We start from the raw sequence: 17,262 nt of genomic DNA, 5'->3' as shown, positions 1-17,262 counted from the left end.
TACCAATTTCATTTAATGAAGCATTATATGTGAACATTATAGCACTTATAAACAAAGAACTATCATAAAGCTTTCTTCTAGCTGCTAATTAGCTCTATTTATTCTCCAGATTAGTTTTTAAATATGCCCTCTAGATGCCACTTGATACTAATTAGCAGAGTTACATTATTATCACTATACAAAAGCATTTTAATTAAATGCAGAGGAGTTTAAATTAGCATGAGTTTCTTCAGAAATTAAACTGTGGTCAAATGCTTAATTTAGCCTTTTAAGACAACTGCAGCTGACATGCCGGCGAAGGAATTCCCACTGAGCACCACATCCTGGCCAGAATCACAAAGAGAGAGAGATGCTTCCTTAGGGACTATCAGACCACAGGGACAGTTTCATTTATGCTGTTTGGTACAACAGATACCACTGCTAATAAGGAACACTGTGATTTCGGGCTAGACATAAACTTTTATCCCCCTTCTCCTCCGCACCAACTAGGACAAAGGAAGGTTCAGCTATCTCAAGTCATTTGATCCTAGACCTGACTTAGACACAGGGAGGTCGGGCATTGCCTTTTGTTGTATTGGTTGTTACCTTCATTACTGGATAATGAGTGGAATCCATCTACTGGCACCCATAACTATACGTCCATGTGACTGAGTGTGTGATGACAAATGCCTACACTGACTTTTTAACTACCGTGTTTGCCAGCGTACAAGATGACTTTTTGGCCCTGAAAAACACGCCTCCAAGTGGGGGGGGTCGTCTTACACGCCGGATGCACTTCCAGCAAACCTTCCCTCTCTCCGGGCGAAGTCACTTACCTGGTAGTAAGACCGAGTAGACCAAGCTCCTCCTTGGTAGCCTGAGAACAGCCTGACTCTAGCGCTGAACAGTTGACTGTTGGGAACCAGCAGAGAGGTGGCAGCCATTTTGAGATGCGACCACATGGCTGCTGCCTCTCAAAATGGCTGCTGCCTCTCCAAAATGGCTGCCGCCTCTCTGCTGGTCCCCGACAGTCAGCTGTTCGGCACCGATGCTGTCCTTCTTCCAGCAAACCCTCGCTCTCTCCCAGCGAAAGGAACCAAAAGCAGCAAAACGAACTCTCCCCATGATGCAGCCAAAGCAGAATCACGCATGCGGAAGAGGGTGTAGTCTTATATGGCAAGTATATAACAAACTCTACATTTTAATTGGAAATGTTGGGGGGGTCGTCTTATATGCCCAGTCGCCTTATACGCCAGCAAATATTGCTACTCAAATTTATGCCAATGAATTTGTGCTGGAATAATTTTTCAGTTGGATATCCTGGTAATCTCTCTCAATGTACTGAGAAAGAAGACCAGGATATTAATATTTTAAAGTCATGTGCTGTGACATGAAATATGGGCAGGCCACTACAGCCTACATGGTTGTTAAGACAACAGTATGGAGCAAAAACTTAGAGTAGGCAAGACCTCTCAACACCAGATTTATTCTATGGCAATAGCATGCCAGCATTTCTGGAAGAAATATCACACTCCTTGGTCTGAAAAAGTAGGCACAAAGAAAGACGTACGCTGGGCAGTAATTGGGAAAGGATCCACCAGCACAACATAGCTTTGATCCAACCTTGCTGTAAGGTTTGATGGTCAGCAGTATATAGAAGAAGCCACACTTGCTTGGTTGCTGTTGGATGGGAAAGACATTGGTTCTGTTTTACTGCCCTTCCAAAGCATGCATATTATTTGGACAATGAAAGTGCACATCACATCAGGACACCAATAGGTCCAAGAGATGAAATTGTGTTATAGCCCACAAACCATGCTAGTTTTGGATTACAAGAGATATTCCAAGCTTTTCTATGCAAAATACAAACTTTTAGGGTTTTTTAAAAAAGCCAAAAGAGCACTAAAATGCAAAAAGTGCACAGTGATTTTTGACATTTTTATCCTCACCTATAAGAATGCAATGCAAATTAGTAAAGGTAAAGGTTTACATTCCTATTTTATTCCATGCAGGTTGTGAAGAGTTTAAACTTAATGGAGATGTAGGACCATGGAGCATTAACAAAAATAGGCATTGTGTCAACAGGGAAACTTTCAGTGGAGAAACAGCCGTCATTAAATGTATTTCTCTAGAGGAGGGAGCAGCTGCAGTTATTTCCCAAAGGGAGGAAACAGGGGGAGGTTAACTACCAATTTAAAAGTCTTGCATCTGGAGCTTTGAATGTCAAAAGAGGAGGGGTATGTGGGTTTCCAGGGAAGTGGTATCACCAACATTAAATACAGTTCAAAGCCTGGTATTAATTTATTGGTTGGTAATTTGTTGATTAGGGATGTGGTGGCACTGTGGGTTAGACTGCAGAAGCCTCTGTGCTACAAGGTCAGAAGACCAGCACTTGTAAGATTGAATCCACATGATGGAGTGAGCTCCCGTCGCTTGTCCCAGCTGCCCCCAACCTAGCAGTTTGAAAACATGTAAAAATGCAAGTAGATAAATAGGGACCACCACGGTGGGAAGGTAACAGCATTCCGTGTCTAGTCGCACTGACCATGTGACCACGGAAGATTGTCTTCGGACAAAACGCTGGCTCTGTGGCTTGGAAACGGGGATGAGCACCGCCCCCTAGAGTCAGACACGACTGGACTGAATGTCAAAGGGAACCTTTACCTTTACTAATTTGGTGATTAAATCAAAAATTACTTTGACTGGAAAAAAAGTATCTGTAGTAGAGGTTATTATCTTAATATTTATTTGGTACCTTGTGTGTTCTCGACAAAGGAACCACAGCCTTTGGATTACATGCCTGAGCAGAGCTGTTATTGGGAGGACCTCCTAGAGGCCGTGAATTCTCAGGATTGCCCTAAGTCACTAGGAACATTACCATCATACATCAGCCACAGCCTTGTATCATTTCATGATGAAAACATATGAAATTCAAGCCTTGTCTAAATGGATTACATTTTCTTGAAGCTGGTTGGAATTGAGACCTATGGATACAAATGAAAGACTTTATGATTTTTTAATTTGAAAATTAAAGCCCAAATCAGTGAGTAAGATAACCATCCAGCAGAGACTGACAGCTGGAAATGGAGAAAGAATGTTTTGTTCCATTTCTCATAATCCTAGAATTTGCAGTCACCCAGTGGAGTGAAGGGCAGCACATTCAGGACATGCAGGGAGGTTTACTTTTTCTTGCATTGGCATAATGAATGAAGGGAATGTGCTGTGCCAGTGGCCACTAGGTTAAATAGCTTTTGAAGGGGGTTACACAATTTAATGAAAGAGGTGTCTCATGGTAGCCAACAGAGAGCTCATTCTTACAGTGGTGTTAACCTGAGGATTGTTCTAGATCACTCTTGGTTTTTTTATTGCAGAATTAAATAGATCATCCTAATATATGCATCCACATGTGGAGAGTGTTTGTTGATGGGTATTGTGGGATGCACAGGGTCACCCACACACAGCCCAAATTGTTCCCCCCGTCTCAGTCACAACACTGGTTGCCCTCCCCTTTTGCCTATCTTCTCTGCTTATTCCTCCCACTTCATTCTCCTCCTTCCCTCACCCACCCTTCTCAAACCTTCATGTTTTTATGTATCCACCTGTTTCACTGTGGGAGTTCACCAGTCTTCATCTTTCAAATTTTGCTTCTGAACTTTTCTGCTATATTGTTTCATTGGTGCTTGTTTTTTTTGGAGTGAAACAAGGTCTCCAGGTGGCAAAATGTGTATGAGGGGAAAGGGAAGCATTGTTACACATTAGGAAAATAAACGGAGGAGGAGGAGGAGGAGGAGGAGAGGAAGAGGAAGAGGAAGAGGAAGAAGAAGAAAGCAAAACAAACAGGGAGGGGCAACATCTGGATGGGTACTTGTAAGAAGCAGAACACTGGACTAAATGAAGCTGTTAGTCACATCCAGGTCTTAAATATTGACTATGAGCAGATAACAAAGAAAATAAATGGAGATGTGCCTGAGTGGTGTAGTGGATAGAGTGATGGACCAGGACTCAGGAGATCTGGGTTCAAATCCCCACTCAGCCATGGAAATTTACTGGGAGAGTAGAACTGGTAAAGCCACTCCTTAAATACCTCACTTACCTTGAAAGCCCTGTAAGGGTTGCTATGAGTCAGTTTTTACTTGAAAACACATAACAACAACAAATAAGATCAGAGGGACAAATGCTAATAGTTTGGGAGTTTTAGTCTTATTTATATTTTAATTTTGAAAACTCAATTTTATTTTTTTGGGGGGGGGGTTGTAAAAGGACATGTAGTTTCTACCCACTCCCGTATCCATCAATAAGAGCTCTTCTCAGACACAAAGAGCAGATGACCGAGATTATCAGAACCCTCAGCAGTGTTACAGTTTTTTGACATCCTACCATCTGTCTTTGCTCTGAGAGGCACTGTTAAAAAACCCAGCTGCCTCCAACTCCAACAGGTCACTCTTCCTCATGACCTAGCTCTTGCTTCTCCAGTAGCAGAGAGACGTGTCGAGACACTACTGTGGCAGTCTCCAGAGGCTTTCGTTGCTCTCCAGGAAACAAATGAGATAAAGGAAAGAAATAAGGTTAAAAAAAACAAACACCACCAAGTAAAGGCAACAATCAGACAAAGAAAATTCCAGGTCAGATCAATAAATTCTGTATAGCTAGTTCATAAAATCACACGAAGAAAAACTGCTGATAGTCACAGGTCCCATGTTGGGTAGCACTGTACAACATTTGGATCTTGACCAGAGAACCAAATCATTGCAGCTGTGCTGAGCAGCTGGGACAAACATATAGTTGTCCTTTGGATTTCCTCTTTTTCAATAACATGTAAATAAACATGAGTCAACTGTATGATGCAGCAACAAAATGCAAATGCAATATTTGGTTGCATACACTGAAGCATAGCATCCAGACCAAGACAAGTAAGAATACCTCTCTATTCTGTCTTGGTAAAGCCCCACTTGGAATACTGCAAAACCCCTCTCATTAAAAAAAACCCAGACATTTGGAATCCAATTCTGACAGAAGACCAGAAATGTTAATATGTGTGTACATTATTATTTATCCTTTCTTAACCATCTGGAGAAATCCTTTATAAATATATTTACAATTTTTTTTAAAAAAATGTGACTGGCAGAGCACTGAAAAATGAAATGTACTTTAAGATTCCTGTGGTAACATTAAAACACTAAATCCCGTGGGGCTTAATCCCAAATCAGTGTGCCTGGAACAGAAGGCTATTGCTCCACTCACTCACACTCTGCCTCATCATCCCCAGAACTGTTTATATTTGTAACCTTGTATTCACAGAAGCTTTCACTCCTTCCGGAGGGAGAAGAATCATTTGCATTGCCCTTGGAGCTTCTCAGCTCTGTTTGGAAAGGACATGATTTAATATGAATGTGATGAGCTAATATCTCTATCTCTGTATAAATCATCCTTGCTGTCTCAGTGCTTTGCATCCACAGACATTTTCACCCAAGTTTCATATTACACTCTTACGTGAGGAACATGGAAAATGCATCTCCACGAGAGCCTATCAACCAGATCAAGCAACCAGGAAATGTTCTGTATAATTATTATTTAAGCATTTTTTAAAAAAAAAATCCAAAAGGTATTTTGTATATTTTCTTCAATGTAGTAGGCTTGACATGATGCTTGCTGTGGTGAGGTGGGGTGAGGAATGGTTTGGCCCTCCAGAAGTTGATGAACTCCCATTTCTGCTGTATTTCTGGCTGGGGCTGATGGGAACTGGAATTGAACAGCATAGTGCTGGTTCCCCAGACTTCAGTGAAAGGGTCTAGGTTTGACATCTTGCTTATATAGTTATTAGTCTCTTTATAAAATATGCAGTGGATACCCAGTATGGTGTAGTGGACAGGAGAACTGGGTTCAAATCCCTGCTCAACCATGCAAGCTCGCTAGTGTGGAAGTGGACCCTAATATGAAAGCCCTATTGAGGTCAATATCAGTCAGTTTCAACTTGAAGCTCCCTTATTTTGCAGTAATTTGTACAGTGCATGCTCTGTTTTGCAGTATTCCAAGTGGGGCCTTACCAAGGCAGAATAGAGAGGTATTCTTACTTGTCTTGGTCTGGATGCTATGCTTCAGTGTATGCAACCAAATATTGCATTTGCATTTTGTTGCTGCATCATACAGTTGACTCATGTTTATTTACATGTTATTGAAAAAGAGGAAATCCACAGGACAACTATATGTTTGTCCCAGCTGCTCAGCACAGCTGCAATGATTTGGTTCTCTGGTCAAGATCCAAATGTTGTACAATGCTGCCCAACATGGGACCTGTGACTATCAACAGTTTTTCTTCGTGTGATTTTATGAAGTAGCTATACAGAATTTATTGATTTGACCTGGAATTCTCTTTGTCTGATTGTTGCCTTTACCGGGTGGTTTTTTGTTTGTTTGTTTTTTACCTTATTTCTTTCCTTTATCTCATTTGTTTCCTGGAGAAGAATGGAAGCCTCTGGACAGTAGTGTCTCCAAAAGTCTCAGCGCTGCTGGAGAAGCAAGAGCTAGGTCATGTGGAAGAGTGACCTGTTGGAGTTGGAGGCACCTGGGTTTTTAACAGTGCCTCCCAAATCAAAGGCAGATGGGAGGATGTCAAGAAAAACTGTAACACTGCTGAGGGTTCTGATCATCTCTGTCATCTGCTCTTTGTGTCTGAGAAGAGCTCTTATTTTCTGCTGTTGTTGTTTTAAAAATGTAGGCCCTGTCTCTTCTTTCTTCAGTGGCAGTATGTAGGGAAGGGTGTGAAGTTCTGCTGCTCCATGTAATGGAGGTGAATTGAATGCCTCTCTCTCTGCAGGGTGTAGAGGTGTTGGGAGAGCTATCCTCAAGGATTGCTCTTCAAGGTACAAGGAATGCTTCTGGGGCACGAGCAACAAGATGGAGATGCACTTTTGCCACCCTAGCAGTCCACCACCAAGGTAATTGCTTCATTAATAGCAGTGCTGATTTTGCTGGAGAAAGACTGTGCCCATTATCCTGTTGTTCAGCTCTGCTGGTATAGGAACAATGATGTCACCATCACCAGCAGATTGACACTAATTAAAGAGTCCCTGGTTCCATTTCAGGTTGCACATGACTAGCACACGAGACACAGACATGTGCAACCTGAAATGGAAGCAGGGATTGTTTAAGTACAGGAGCAATCATCTGCCACTCCTGATTATTTTATTACCATTAGGCCAGCACAGCTGTGCAATGGGGTTTTAGCTTGTGATTTATATAATTGCATCAGCCATTATTCTTCCCTTCTCTGACCACGACCAGTTCAGTTTCTCTGCCACCGTGAAAACCTTAATTTATGAAGTTCTACCTTTGCCACCTTCACAGTAGGAGGGTTGATAGCCATCTACCTATAACTTAAAAAGCTACAAAGTCTGTGATTTCCCTACTCTTTAGGTAATTCAATAATTGAACTTTTCCCTCTTTCCTGAAAGTGACTTTGCTGCCTTTAGGTACTGCATCCCTTACTACTTGTAAATTGTTGGGTGGATTCTATACTAAGATTGTAAATTGTTGTCTTTCCAAAAAGCATTTTAATGCTGCTTTATTTCCTTTTCTTGGACACTGCTGTCCTTGGCAACGAAGCTTTTTTTAAAGGCAGTCTATAAATGGAAAGTAAATATTGAATATTATTATCTTCTTAGCACTGGAGTTAAAAAAAATCAGCAAAGATTGTCAAGGTACTATTAGAGATACAAATTATAGAGATACTTCTAATTTCTTTTTATATTAGGATTTCTCAAGAAAGTAGAGAGAGAGAAAGGGGGTAAAAACAGGATGGTTTGCCCATTATTTGGGAGTTGGTTTATTCTCTTTCTCTCTCTCTCTCTCTCTCTCTCTCTCTCACACACACACACACACACACACACACACACACACAGAGAGAGAGAGAGAGAGAGAGAGCTAGATTGTGTTAACTTAATCCTCTTTATGAAAGAAGAATCAGATTAATATCGATCTCATGTCATAAGGATTAGCAAAAGAACATACAGTACGGTTTCCAAATCAAAATTCAAGTCAGATTTATTCTATATTCCTTCAACGTTCCTTGAAACTCATCCTCATGGCTGCTTTGAAACATAATCTGCTTTCAGGGAACAGGGTGTACTGGTATGTAACTTTTTTTTTCACAGACTATTCTTGGTTTTGTGAGCAGACAGAACTATAATAGTTTTAATGCAAAATGGCTCTTGTAACAAACATAGCTGAGAGGAAAATGAGTTCAAGCAAGCCCATTGTGTGGTGTTAAGGGGTAATTATTGGGGAAATGGTTAGGAAAGAGATGCTTAAACAGAATGGGGCCAGAATGAGACAAGTCAAGTCAACATCTTTCCCCCTTCCACTCATTTTTTTGGAGGACAACATTGTGCAAATCTTTACGCCCAGATCCGTTGCTCTTGTATTTCATGAGACATGTTAAACCATGAGATATGGAACTGAAAATATGCCCACACTTCCATGAATTCTGTATCCATCCATTTTCTTTGTAGTCCATCAGCTCTGCAGCCTTATTATTTTTAATGAGGTGAACCATGGTGCCTTTGGGTGCCCTCCTCTTTGCAAAGCCAATAAAGCTGAAGTTGGAAGAAGCCCTGGTTATTAATTGTCGACTTGTGGTAGGTACTGTAGAGGCTTAAAAAAGAGAAAAGAAAAAGAAAAAAGAGTGCATGTGTGTGCGCGTACACCCATACATGTCTCGTCTTCATTTTATTGCTCCAAGTTGCCAAAACAGAACCAAATAAGAAGGAGAAATCTATTTTTTAAACAGTATCATTTACTTTCTCTTGCAAAGGGAGAGAAGTAGTTTCTGAATGTTTGATTCTGTGGTTCTTCCCAAGACAGCAGATTTTTCTTTCTCTTTCTTTCTTCATGAGACTTACTTTTATATGTATAAAAGCTTTCTGTCAATGGTTGTTGTGGGTTTTTCGGGCTCTTTGGCCGTGTTCTGAAGGCTGTTCTTCCTAACGTTTCACCAGTCTCTGTGGCCAGAGTGCTGTCCTCTGAAGATGCCGGCCACAGAGACTGGCGAAACGTTAGGAAGAACAACCTTCAGAACATGGCCAAAGAGCCCGAAAAACCCACAACAACCATTAGATCCCGGTTGTGAAAGCCTTCATGAATACTTTCTGTCAATGATAATTGATGTAGAGTATCCTTTGCCCCATGTAATTGAGCAATAATAGTTGCAATTCATTAGCCTTTCAGAGGCCCAATTATGAGTGCTTTGTTTTTATCTAAAAAGATATTTCTGACTCCAATCTAAATTTCAATAACTACTTATTATTCTCTTTCCAGTTCTGTAGCGTTCAGTAAGTATGTTCTTTTAGGCACTACTTGGCCATCTGTAAAATGGAAGTTGTAGAGACTGTTACACAGGGATGTGAGGGAAAGATCCAGTGTAATGCACTTCCAGTACTTATACCAAGGCAGGCCAGCCTTCCCAATCTTGTTTGCCAAGTCTTCTTAGCCAGACGTATCTCAATCCTGTCACAAAGTTTTAAGATTGGAGCCCTGCAACTTACGACCACATTAACATATAACAAAATTGGGAGGGGGGGGTTTCAAAAGATTTTGCTGATATTCCCTGTATGCATGTTTCTTCAGCACATGTTTTAACTATACTGTATGTCATCACCATGGAGAAATAGTTCTAGAAGAAGAAGAAAACATGATGGCTAATTATTTCAGATTAGTTATGGGCTGGAGCAAGCTCTCCTGAAACCTGAGGTGGGAAGAGTCATCATACTGCATTTCCATTCAGGAGGACCATTTCCAGAGAATATTAGTCATGTGATAATGCAATATGGGTACATTTTGTTGTGTAACCACTTATGAATAATCACGATGCTTGTCCTCACTCCTATTGGTTGGAGAAATAATCGCACATTCTTGTTTCATTGAAAAAGCCATCATTTCTACAGGCATAAAAGCAAATCCATTCCATCTTGTTACTGCAAAAAAAGTAGCATGTCATTAGAGTAAATGTTACAAAACACATTACTGGCATACTTTATGACAATCGTGTACTCCTTGGCTAATGCCTTTGCTTGTCTTCTTCCTCCTTGTCAATAGCATATAGTCCTTTCCCATTTGTAGGCCTTATGCACAATTTTATCTCCCCATCACCCCCAAATTGTTTGTGTCTCAGATCATGTGTTTCATAGATGTCTTGATGCCTGGGGTTGATTTAGAGATTTAAGTTATGTATTGGTTTCATTGTTTATAGGAATTCACTACAAGTAGAGGTTTGCAGTGTTTCAAGAGCAAGTAAGTCTTTGAAAGCATGTAATTAAAAGAAGCCAAAACCAACACTTGGTGAAATTATCATTAAATTTACATTCATAGAAAGAATGCACCATCCTTGGCTCACTTTCTAAAGAGACTGACCCAGTACTTGCAGCAAAGAATATGGATATGCAGTAGCTATATTCAGACGTGCTAGATCACAGCTTAGCATGGCATAAACAATATCTTAGTAAGGAGGAATAGAGAGGAAGGAGAGAAAGAGACCAAGGCTTGCTCCAGCTTTTTTGGATATGGGCTAGTATTTTAATGGGTTTTCTTCATTTTGGGAAGAACTTTCTGATAGTAAGAACTCTTTGGCAGTGAAACAAACTATCTTAGAAGGTGTTACACTCTATTCTCTGGAAAATAGTTAAAGAGAGGTTGGATGGCCCTTCATCAGGGTGTTTTAGCTGGTGGATTTCTAACATTAGCAGTGGTTGGATGAAATGCAGATATTACTTGCTAAATTAATCATTGTTGTTCTGTGCTGTCCTCTGAAGACACCGGCCACAGAGACTGGCAAAACGTTAGGAAGAACAACCTTCATAACACGGCCAAAGAGCCTGAAAAACCCACAACAACCATTATTCATTGTTGTTGATTTGGTTGTCTGAAGTCCCACAATGTGAGATGAGGACAAAACAAGGAGCACTACTTTTTCTCATCAAGATCTCCATAATTTGTCCAGCACTGAAAAATACAGCCTGCAAAAGGTCAACGAACTCTACCCAGCCACAAGGACCAGTGATCACTGCACACAAAATACCAGCTAACGATACCCATCAATCACAGTGATAGATCATCTCTCCCCCTTATCACAAAAATACACCCACAACAAAAAACACTCTGTTCACCATAATTACCTAATCTCCTGAAAAGGACAAAAGCTAATCCCACAGGTATAAATACTCAACTATCCAACAAACTGCAACAGAGCACAGACAGAGTTCTGACTCCTGTCCTCTGAAGATGCCAGCCAGACTCGGGTGAAACGTTAGAAAGAAAAACCTTCAGAACACAGCCAAACAGCCTGCAAAACCCACAACCAAGTGGTTCTGTTGTTTCTTTGTGGTCTACAGTAGAAATGGCTGTTGCAGCTACAAGGAAGCATTCGGTTCTGGGGTACGCTATGCAGCTGATGTTAGGCATGGAAGAGGCATGATTGTTCAATTGAAACAGAATTCTGGCTGTGACAGAAGGTGTATTATTTTTAAAATGCTTTTTGAAAAGACTGAAAACTGCTCTACAGTTGATGTTGGATGGAATCAAAGAGCTTGAAGATACCCATCAAGAGGCAATGAATATAAGAAGCCAGCCAGTGGAGCATAGTGATCAAATAGTTATGCCTTCATGTAGATTAGTATCAAGATCTTTGCTCTTACCCAAAGTGTTTGAGAAACTGTGCACTACATATCCCTTTTAATATAAAAGCTTTTCTTGTTTCTGCTGAATACACATGAGGGATTTTTGACAAATTTATTTTCCTCATGTTCACTAGTGTAGGAAAGGGAGAAAACTAAAAGTATTGAGTGAATCATTACAATAATTCAAAACACTTTGGATAGATCCTGTCACATGCTTTATAAATTCCTGATTGATTGTATAGAATTAAGTTATTGGGCAGAAAGCCAGTTAATGGAATATACATTGATGAAATCATTTCTGAGGGGCATTAGATAGAACTTAAAATAAAGCTGAAATAGCTTTATGGATTTTCCACTCAAAGTGTTTATGAACATTTATTGCTGGTAAATTGCATAGGATCACAAGAAAGGTTTGCTAGGTCTACCTTTTAATCAAACCTTCTTGTCCATAATAAAAGAGAATAATTTATTGCCATGGAATGTACAGTAGGTGTAAATACACATCCCATTGTAGCTGTCCTTCACCTTATCTGTCTCACTTTAGGTATGGAAGATGCACTACAAAATCAATAGGTTCATTGAAAACAATGCTTTGTATACTTTGCAAAAGAATAAGCTTTCCTTTTTCATCTTCTTTGCAACAGATGGAGAAATGTTCTCAACCGCAAAGGAGATAACAGCTGTTGATTTACCAACAGATTTGACAGGGTTTGCTTTCCTGCCCAGAAAACATGGAAGAGTGATAATGAATTTTTCCCCCTTTCTCTGCCGATTGCCACACAGAAATATTTCCATACCAAATACCATATGGTCTGATCTGACATTTGGCTTTGAATATTGAAGCAAAGCACACGGCAGGGGTGTGGACAATTTTATGGTCACCCAGATAATGTCAAGCTGCAACTTCCATTAGCCTTAGCTTGGCCAATAGTAATGGATGATGGGATTTGTACCCCAACAACATATGAAGATCTGCACTTTGTTCTCTAATTCCAGATATACAAGAATACGGAAGCAAACATCTTGTTGCGATGTTGCAACCTTCCTTGTTGTCATGAGAGATTGCTATGTTAGAAATCGATACTCCTTTGCTGGCACTTTAGGTGAGCATACCTGAGCACCACTGGGAGCAATGCATGGCCAGAGAAGAGGTGCAGCAGCCAGTGCCCAGTTGTACCTCTTTGTCACATTGAGATCTCATGTGATCTAATAATTAGTGTGTTGGTTTGGGACATGGGCTAATTGGTTCTGGTCTCTGAACAGCCATGACACTCATGACTTTTGACCAATCACTCTCTCTTATCTTACCCTACTTCACAGGGTTGATGTGAATATAACATGGGGAGGAAGAAAGCCTTGTATGCTGCATTTATAGCATACTGGAAGAAAAGTAGGTTGTAAATATAGCAATCATTGAAGTAGTGGCTCTTATTCAGCAAACCACAATTCAAGGAAAAAGAAAATTAGTTTTTCCAGAAGGCAAGTAAAGCACAGCTCCATGATTCAATTGAATGATCTTACAGAATTGCAGAATTGTGGACTTGAGAACAAATCCCAAGTGGCATTGACTTCCCTGCCAGAGGAGGAGATCTGCAGCTAAAACAACCTTGACACATGACTCTCTAGCCTCTGTTTCAATACCATCAATGAAGGAAAGTCCACCACCTTCTGTGATACATCCCTCCACTGTCAAACAGCTCTGACTGTTCGGAAGTTATTTCTAATGTTTAGTTGAAATCTCCTTTTTTTGTAATTTGAATCCATTAGATCAAACAGTGTACGATGTCAGGGTTCAGTAGAAGAGGCACCAGGGCCCAGTCCAGAGCAAGACCACAGGAACAAGGTAGAACCAACCCCACAGCCCAAGCAGAGAGCAACCAGCTAGAGTTTTGAGTCCAAACAGCAGCAAGTAAAAGGATGCTGCAAATCATGGTCAGACAGTCCAAAGCCAGGGGGAACCATATCAAGGCAGCCAGGGTAGGAACCACCAGGCAAAGCAATAACAAGGAGGCTGGCAGGCAAGACAAAAGCAACAACATAACCAAAGACTGTCATTGCTGCAGCAGTCTGTAGGGAAGGCCTGTTCTTATATAGCCCAGTCCCCAGGTGGCACTTCTGAGGAGCTGGGCAACAGCTGCAGGGAAAGGATCCAGTCCTGCAATCCTTAGAGCAGTTCTCCCCAGAGAGATGGGGCTGATCCTGTCTGCACTAAGGTTGTAGGGTTCCAGCATGGCCCCAGTCTTGACATATGGTTTGGGAAAGTAAGAGGTGCATAGCTACAACTCTATGCCAAAGCTTAGACCTCAACGTTCACACAATTAAAGAAAAAAATGGAATATACTTGGATGCAACATATCAAATTATCTATTTTGCTAATATACTGGAAGAACAGAGCTAAACGGGGGGCACCTTTTTGAACTTTGATAATTCAGGTCATTGGGTCATCAAAAGTCTTGGATGAAACTTATAACATTCTACTGGACACTAAATCTACCAACAGTGAAGTTCTATGGGGAAAATATTTGGCACAGGAGATTAATGAAGGATAGTGATTTAGTCAAAAGCCTCAAAGAAGGGAGAAAAGTATCAGACTTATAAACTGATTTTATATATATCACGCACGCGCGCGCACACACACACACACAAGTTTATTGCGTAGCACACAGGCCATTGCAAAGTATATATATGACACCATTCAGACTCAGCTGTCTACATGGAAGTCATGGCAACAAACTGCAGAAGACAAAATGATGGATCAGGAAGACTTTAAGAGTTGTAGGATGAATTCTGTGTGAAAACAGAACATATTACTGGTCAGGCCATGCTGATTTGTTCTACATCATCTGTGTTTTCACATGTTCATTTGTATACATTGTTATCAAACTAATCAAAGTTTATTTTTTTAAAAAAGGCTAAACTGCAGTTAGTGGGTTATTTTTCTGACGGGATGAATGATGTTCATCCTGTTCTGGATGCGGTTGTTTTCCTCACAAAGAAGCAGGTTCATTTGCCTATGATCAACCTCTGAACCCTTCTCTGAGCACCAGATGTTTGGAAGAAGTAATAAAGAAAGTGCAAAATTTCTTTTGTGTTTTTCATCATCATAACGTCAGACATTTAATAGAATGGCATTGTCAAAATTTTAAAGTCCAGAATTATGCTAATTAATTGATTTGTTGATTATTTCTTATTTGGAAGGAGGTGAGCCATTATATTATTAAACATTGTATAGCTTTGATTTTTAACTTTTGTATATTGTTGCATGATATCTTTGGTTTTGACTATCTCTTCGAGGGAAACATGTGACAAACTTGATGAACCTAAACTGTGTCACCTACCCAAGTGGTTTGGCTGATAATGATGCAATTCCCATGTTCTTAATCATCCCTTTTGAGACTCTTTCTCTAAAGTTCTCAGGCAGAGCATCACACACATGTTTTGAAATGTAGGAATGCAAAATATTAGTATGCATTCAGTATAGCAGTTTTTGGATGGTACTTCATGTAGCTGGCTGGGTAGCTCAGTGATTTTGGTATCTAGTTGGGAATTCAATTCCCCACTGTACTTCTTGAGAGAGGAGCCAGCCTATGTAGAGTCATGGCCAAAAATATTGGCACCCTTGCAACTCTGTCAGAAAATGCAATTCTTCTCTCAGAAAACTGTTGCAGTTGCAAATGTTTTGGTACTCACATGTTAATTTCTTTGGTTTGCATTGGAACAACACACACACACACACACACACACACACACAAACCAGAATAGAAAAGTCAAATCTGATGCAACCCCACACAGAAACCCCCAAATAATGCAGTGGCCTAAATTATTGGCACCCTTAACTTAATATTTGGTAGCACCCCCTTTGGAAAAAAATAACTGAAATCAATCACTTCCTGTAACCATGAATGAGTTTCTTACACCTCTCTACTGGAATTTTGGGCCACTCTTCTTTTGCAAACTGCTCCAGGGCCTTCAGATTTGAAGGATGCCTTCTCCCAAGTGCTGTTTTGAGATCTCTCCACAGGTGTTCTATGGGATTCAGATCTGGACTCATTGCTGGCCATTTCAGAACTCTCTAGGACTTTGTTTGTAACCATTTCTGAGTGCTTTTTGAAGTGTGTTTCGGGTCCTTGTCCTGCTGGACATGACCTCCGGTGGAAACACAGCTTTATGACACTGGCCACTATGTTGTGTCCCATAATTCTTTGGTAATTCTTTGGTAATCAGATTTTATGATACTGTTCACACAGTCAAGGCATCCAGTGCCAGAAGCAGGAAAGCAACCCCAAAACATCTTTAAACCTCCACCATGTTTGACTGTAGGGACTGTGTTCTTTTCTTCAAATGCCTCATTTCTTTTTCTGTAAGTAGTGTCATGATGTCCTATACCGAAAAGCTCTACTTTTGTCCCATCTGTCCACAGTATGTCCTCCCAGAAGGATTGTGGTTTTGTCACGTAAGTTTTGGCATACTACAGTTTTGTTTTTTTATGCCTTTCTGTCAGCAGTGGTGTCCTCCTGGGTCTCCTACCATAGTGTCCCTTTTCATTCAGATGGCAACGGATAGTGCGAGCTGACACTGTTGTATCCTGTGTCTGCAGATCAGCTTGAATTTGTTGGGAAGTTAATCTGGGCTCTGTGTCCACCATTCGAACAAACATCATTGTAATTTTTCAGTCATTTTTCTCTTCTGTCCACGTCCAGGGAGGTTAGCTACAGTGCCATCGGCTGTAAACCTCTTGATGATATTGTGCACAGTGGACACAAGGAAGATTAAGATCTCTGGAGATAGACTTGTAAACTTGAGATTGTCTATGATTTTCCACAATTTCTTCTCTCAAATCCACAGACAACTCTTCACACTTTATTCTTTTATCCATGCTCAGTGTCACACACAACACAAAGGTTGAGTCAACTTTTCTCCATCTTAACTGGCTGCAAGTGTGATTACTATATTGCCCACTCCTCTTACATGTGACAAGTGTGTCTAAATACAAATTAAAGAAGCATCACATGCTTGAAAAGCAATTATTTCTTACAATTTAGACAGGGTGCCAATAATTCTGGCCAGTGCATTTTTGGGTTTCTGTGTGGGAAAGTATCAGATCTGACTTTTTTCCCTCTGGTTTGTGTGTGTGTGTGTGTGTGTGTCTGTGTGTGTGTCTGTGTCTGTGTCTGTGTCTGTGTGTGTGTTTTGTTCCAATGCAAACCAAGGAAATGAACATGTGAGTACCAAAACATTTGTAACTGCAACAATTTTCTGACAGAATTGCAAGGGTGCCAATATTTTTGGCCATGACTGTAGTCATAGGAAAGCTGCACAATCCCAGGGTGCTTCCAGAAGGAGGGAATAGTAAACCATTTCTGTGTATTTTCTACTTAGAAAACCCTGGAAAGAGTCACCATAAGTCAGAACTGACTAGACAACACACACAATTATTATTATAATTATTTACTTCATGTAAGCCCCAGGCAACATGTCTAGTAATCAGGGATTAAGGCAGTTGTAGCCTAAAACATCTGCAGAGCAGCAGCTTATCTACTCAAAATACACTGCCTCATTTAAAAATTGCCTTGCATAAATGTATAGGAATGGTTGAAACCTCACAAGTGGGAAACTG

General features: G+C 40.5%; 1 protein-coding gene across 30 annotated transcripts in view; it reads left to right on the top strand.

Moving 5' to 3' along the window:
- Positions 1-17,262, top strand: part of SGCD (sarcoglycan delta) — a 631,892-nt gene that overhangs the window by 535,279 nt on the left and 79,351 nt on the right. The window lies entirely within an intron of this gene.

Source organism: Pogona vitticeps, chromosome 2 (genome assembly GCF_051106095.1).
Source record: "Pogona vitticeps strain Pit_001003342236 chromosome 2, PviZW2.1, whole genome shotgun sequence".
In the NCBI taxonomy this organism is placed as follows: Eukaryota; Metazoa; Chordata; class Lepidosauria; order Squamata; family Agamidae; genus Pogona; species Pogona vitticeps.
Note: the sequence above shows the minus strand (reverse complement) of the source record. Positions and strands in the feature narration are given on the sequence as shown.